At 52.9% G+C, this 6,029-nt stretch overlaps 1 pseudogene; it reads right to left on the reverse strand.

Moving 5' to 3' along the window:
- Positions 1-1,019: 1,019 nt before the first annotated feature.
- Positions 1,020-1,138, reverse strand: LOC118605986 (annotated as a pseudogene).
- Positions 1,139-6,029: the final 4,891 nt, after the last annotated feature.

The raw sequence follows: 6,029 nt of genomic DNA on the forward strand, positions 1-6,029 counted from the left end.
TCGAGACTCCTCTTCTCTCATGTTTGCATTTAGAGCTACAAATTTCTCTCTCAGCGCTGTTTCAGTCATGCTCCCAACTTCAATATATTCTTTTTCCATTTTCGCTTGGCTAATTTTTGGATACCCTTTGAGACCACCTCTTTGACCCATGGATTTAATATAAAAGTGTGCTGCTTACTTTCCAGATGTTTGGAGATTTCTGTTATCTTTTTATTATCGATTTCTAGTTTTACTCCATTGTGTTTGGAGAGCATACTCTATGATTTCAACTGCTTAAAAAATCTTTTGCGTTTTTTTTTTTTTTTTTTTAATGGCTTAGGATAGGGTCTGCCTTAGAGTCTGTTCTGCGGGCACTTGAATGTGTGTTCTGCTGAATGCTCTGAGGAGAGAGTTCTATGAGTGTCGATTAGATTTTATTTGTGGCGGTAGCGTTCTCTACTATCCTTGCTGACTTTCCGCCTAGTGTTCTATCCGTTATCGAGAGGACGCGTCAAAGTCTCCAGATGTAATTGTAGATGTGTCTTTTTCTCGCTTCATTACTCTGCAGTCGCGTTTTTTGGTGCACACACATCTACAATCGCTGTCTTCTTGGCGGACTGAGCCTTTTATCGTTATATGAGGCTCTTCTCCATCTCTGGTAATTTTCTTTGTTCTGAAGTCACTTTATCTGATGTCACTATCACCAGTCCTGCTTAATTTAGAAAATTTGAGAGGAGAAGGGAAATGTACTGCATTTATCCACATTTTTGCTCACTGCATTCTTCCTTTCTAATAGCGCAAGGTTTCTTTGACCATTTCCCACCTGATGAGAGAACTGTCTTTAACCGTTCTTTGAGGGTTCCTTTGCTCTTGTCAGTCTCTCTTAGTTTCCCTTTACCTGTGATGTGTGGATTTCCCTTTCATTCCTGAAGAATATTTTCAGTGGACACAGTTCTTTTCTTAAAGCACTTGAGAACTGTTACGTCACCTCTTCCTGGCATTCATGTTTATTTTTTATTTAATTTAATTTTATTTTTTTATGCCTACAGCACCTGGTCTTCCTAGGTGGTCTCCCATTCAAGTTCTAACCAGGCTCGACCCTGCTTAGCTTCCGAGATCAGATGGGGTTGGGCGCGTTCAGGGTGGTGTGGCCACAGACCATTCACGGTTTCTGATCACAAATCTTCTGTCATTAAAATAGTTTCTCCTCTGGGAGTAAAGTGATTTCCCTGACGTCAGTCCTGTGCCATGTGCAGGGTTTGGCCAGCTGCTTGGCGTATGCGTCTTGGCAAGTCTGGGAGGCCTGCGGCCATTATTTCTTCTAGAACCTTTTCACCCCTGCCCTCTTTTTCTTCCCCTTCTGGGACACCAGTGGCGTGAATGTTGGATCCTCGTTAGAATCTCACACACCCCTGAGGTCTCATTAATCCTTTTTCGATCTATTTTCTCTCTGCTGTTCAGATCGAGTCGTTTCTATTGCTCCATTTTCAAGTTCTCTGATCCATTCATCTGTCCTCTTTATTCTACTGTCGAGCTCATTTATTGAGGATTGAAAAAAATTTCCGTTATTGTATTTTTTTTTAGTTCTAAATTTTCCGTTTCTCTTTGCCGAGGCTTTCTATTTATTTGCTCAACTTTCCGTGTTTTTTTTTTTTTTCCAGTTGCTTCCGGCACGTTTGTGATTGCTCGTGGAAACGTTTTTAGGATGGCTGCTTTAAAATCTTTGTTGTATAATTCTCCCATCATTGTCACGTTATTGTTGGCATCTGTTGATAACTTGTCTCATTCAGTGTAAGATCTTTGTGGTTCTTGGTATGACAAAACATTTGACTGAAACCTGAAAAATTTGGGTATCATGCCACGAGACTCTGGATCTTATTTAAACCTTCTATTTTAACGGGCTTCGGAAATTTCTCTGCCAAGGTAAGCGGGCACTGCCTTGTTATTGTCAGATGCGCCTGTAGCCCAGATGCCCCATTCAGCCTCCGTTGACCCCTGAGATGCGGGGAGCTCCTCCTTACTGCTGGGTGGGTGTGGGAATTGGGGCTCCCTGTGTGGCCTGTGCTGGCACTATGCACACGGGTCGGGGGTGGGGGGCTCATTTCTGCTCCCTGCGTGGTCTCCTGGGGGATGGGATAGAGGCTGGGGCACCCCCTTATAGAGTTCTAGGCTCCCCACTTCTTTGCTGGTGTGGGCAGTCTTCGTCTAAAAGTTTTCTGCATTTCTAGCTTGCCCCCGCCCCTTTTTGCCTTGGTTCGTGCCCGTTGGCATTTCTTGGTTGCTGGCTTCTTCAGCTCCAAGTCTGGGATGGACGGGACAGAAAGAAAACCCGAGAACTCCCCGCTGTGCTGTGTCTCGGGTCCTGAGTTTGCTCGCCAGGCCACCATCTTTTCTCACCTATTGGAGTCTTTTAATATTCGGTTTATACGTAACGTCTAGAGGTTTTAGTTGCGCTTACCAGGAGGAACAGGGAAGAGCGCATCGACTCCGTCTTCCCGGAAGTGAGAATCCTCTTTTATTCATTGTTTTCTTAACATTTCTTTTCGTACAGACGTGAGGATTTTTTTCTAGGGTAGCTCCGTAGAGTGGAATTTCTTGGTCCTAGGCTGTGCGTGTTATGTTTTGACTTGCTTTCCAAGATGCAGTGTGAATTTCCACTCCCACCGGCAGGACACATGTGAACCCCCTTTCCCCCCAAACTCTTGTAACATGTACCACCGTCAAACTTTAAAAAATTTTACCGACTTGGATGGAAAGAAGTCACACCTCATTGGTTTACCCTGCAATGTCTTTGTTTACGAGCGAAGGCAAACATCCTTTTTATAGACTTATCGATTGATTACATGGATTTTTGCATTCTAATGAGGGAATGCAAAAAGCGAACAAATAAAGTGGCCAGGCCATGTCAAAGAGTCCTAATGTTATGGGGAAAGCGGAACAGGGTAGTTGATAAGAACGTGGGTGGGTCAAGGGATTTGGGGCTCATCCAGGAAGGAGGTGTGACCACGAGAAGTGGTACACACAACAAGCTCTGTTGGGCGGTGTTGAACCCGGTCGCCTAGGAGGTGAAGTCTCTCATAGTGGGGTCTGGCCTGAGGTTTATGGTGAGGGTCCCACATCCAGAAGGGGACTCCTTGGGGAGAGGGGGACCAACGACGAGGCTTAGGTATCCCGGTGGTGGCCCCTAGAAGCCTGGCAGAGGCCTCCGGGCCAGAGGACGCTAAGCACTGGTAGCAGCTTGGGGTCTTAGAACCACAGGCCCGAGCTAGCTTATCAATGGTCAGCGGGTGCGGGTGTAGCTTTGTGGAGTATGCAAAGCAGGCAAGCCTTAAGTGGCTAAAAATCTGTTTGCTCGGGCTATTTTTAAAGTAAGTGGATGTGTGAGATTCGAGTTTTTGGCGCTGGCAGGCTTCGGTGCCAACCGGGCTCAGCCTGCTGTTGGAAGTGCCCCAGGGCCGGTTCTCAGGGGCCGACGCTCGTCTGTGTAACAGGGGGTCACTGGGGTGCCGTGAGAGGGCTGCTGAGGATGAGGTGTCAGGCGGAGCTTCTCCAGAGAGGTGACATTCGAGGTGACACCTGAGGAAGGGGAAGGAGGCAGCTTTGGGAGGATGGAAAGGCCTCAGAGGTGGGAAAAGCTCAGCATGTGTGTTCAGAGGCAGAAAGAGGCCCAGGTGAGGGACGGGGCGATGGAGGAGGGGGGAGGGGCGGGGCCGGAGGAAGCTGGTCTGCTGGGAAAAGGGCGGATTTCTATTCTAAGCCCAGGACAAAGGCCCTTGGAGGCTTTGATTAATATTTTAACTATTCTGGTTTATATTTAGAAAAACTCAGGCTTTCGTGTGGAGGGAGGCGGAGGGGGGCGGAGGGGGGCAGGCGGACCAGCAAGTAGTGCAGGTGAGAGCAGGGGCCCTGGCGTTGGGGGTTGGTGTGTGGCCGGAGAGCGAGGCCGGGGCAGGGGGAGCCAGCAGCCTGAGTGAGGCTGGGGTGGGGAGAGGTGAGGAACCGGTGGGGGTCCGTTCCCCGGGGGGCGTGGACCAGGAGCGGCGAGGCTTGTCGGTGTGACCGTCACCCTCTCTGGGGGGTGAGAGGGTGCTGCACGTGGCCGTTGACTCCGGAGAGGACCCGCTCCTGGCAATAGGTGGCACTGGGGACCCTCACCGTGCACAGGACCCCAGGGGGCGATGCGTAGCCGACCAAGAAAATGAGAAACCAGACTTTAAATTGTCATTTAATCAAGGAGCAAAAATAAATTCTTAATTAGCCTCCGCTGGCTGCATGCCAGTTACGGTTCCGTTTAAGTGGCTCCTTCCTGAATTGAGGGGAGGGGGCGGGGTGGGGGGGAGGGGAAGTGGGACAAGCCGCCCTGCGCAGCACGTGCCTCCGCTGCCCCCCCCCCCCCCCCCGCAGCCCGCCCTGTGCCTTCTGTCATCCTCATCTCGGGAGCTGAAGCGGCTTGTCCGGGGTCTCGCAGCGTGGGAGCCGCAGGACCAGGTCACGGTCCCACTCTTCGGGCTCGAGGGTCTCTTCCTGCCTCACCTCGCCGTCCCCGTCATGTGCCCACCTCGATGTGTCTATCTTCATTTTCTTCGAGTCACTCTCCCCCGGCGTAAGGCCGAGGCCGCGCGCTCTCAGGCCTTGCCGGAGCCTCCGCGAGGCCCGCTTGGCCGCCGTGGAGATGTTCCCAGGCCCCGGCTGCAGCAGGACCGGCGGCTCCGGGTTCCGCGTCGCCCTTGGGACTGGAGCCGTGCCATGGGGGACCCCGGCCCGGCAAGGGGGCGCCGCTGTGACTCCTCCCTCACCGACGCGGCTTCTCCCGGAAGACGCAAGCGGTCCAGTCTGCCTGCCTCGCCCCCCGGCCTCCCCGCGAGTCCGGGGCACGATGCCTGCCACGTGCTTGAGATGCGGGAGGGCCGGCCGGTGCTCCCGGAGCACTTTTCACCTCCTCCCGCTCTGGGTGGAGCGCGCGGGAGCCCATCGGAGCGGCCCACGCCGGCGGCGGGCCGGGGGCTTATTTTCTTCACGTCTTATCTCGGACATTTCGAACCGCTACGGAAGTCGAGAAATGGTACAGTGAGCTTTGCGCTCCTGGCCAGTCTGGTTCGCTCTGTGCCTCTACCTGCTCTCTGTCCTCCATGTGATCTGGAGGCAAACCCGAGGCATTGTAGCATTTCATCAGTAAACGTTTCAGTTCGTGTCTGTGAGAAGCGAGGACAGATACATTTTTAAAGGAAGAAAAAGAGATCTTCCGGCTGAAACGCTTTGCTTATTTGAAAATGGAAGATGGTGACCCCCGAGAAGGGCGGAGGGGGTCCCCGTGCTTCCCGGCCCTTCCCCGGGGCTGGTCGGTCAAGTCCTTGACCCTTCACCTGTCCCTTTCCGCACCAGTAGAATACAAACGGGAGTCCCCACTTGACAGATAAGAAAACCGAGTCCTTGAGAGGGGACAGGATTTGTCCAAGGTCCCCAGACTGTATAGCGCTTGGGCTTTATAGCTGGAGACGGGTGGGCCATTTAAGCAGGCTAATATTTTGGGTCCCTTCAAATCAATATTTTCTAAATACTTGGTCGGCGTTCACTGAGAGGTGAGGCTGGGCGCTGCACGGGGAAGGGGGAGAAAGGGGGCTCCGGCGGCGGCCTGTCCACTGCTGTCCCGCCTCCGTCCTGGCCCCACCTCGCGTAGCCAGCCCAGCAGAAGCCGGCCTCTGCAGGGGGCAGACAGCTGAGCGCCCATGCGTTCCTCGGCTTGGCCTGGGGGTCTCACTCTGACCCCAAGCAGCTTCCTCAGCAATTCAGCCTCATTCCACGGAGTTGTCTCCCTCGGATGTGAACCGACCATGACCACTTCAGGCGCAGGTGACAAACAAACAAACAAACAAAGCAATTATCTCAGCGGAAAGGGGAGTGCACTGGTAGATGCAGGGCCAACGGCTGCTCCTTTGGGACTGGCTGGACCCAGGGGGTCTGCTGCTTGCCCCTTGCTGGCCTCCTGCCCGACGTCGGCCCCCTGCTCAGGCCGGCTCTGCCCTCATGGCGCGAGGCGCCAGCCTAGTTCT

Source organism: Rousettus aegyptiacus, unplaced genomic scaffold (assembly GCF_014176215.1).
Source record: "Rousettus aegyptiacus isolate mRouAeg1 unplaced genomic scaffold, mRouAeg1.p scaffold_m13_p_7, whole genome shotgun sequence".
NCBI classification, from domain to species: Eukaryota; Metazoa; Chordata; class Mammalia; order Chiroptera; family Pteropodidae; genus Rousettus; species Rousettus aegyptiacus.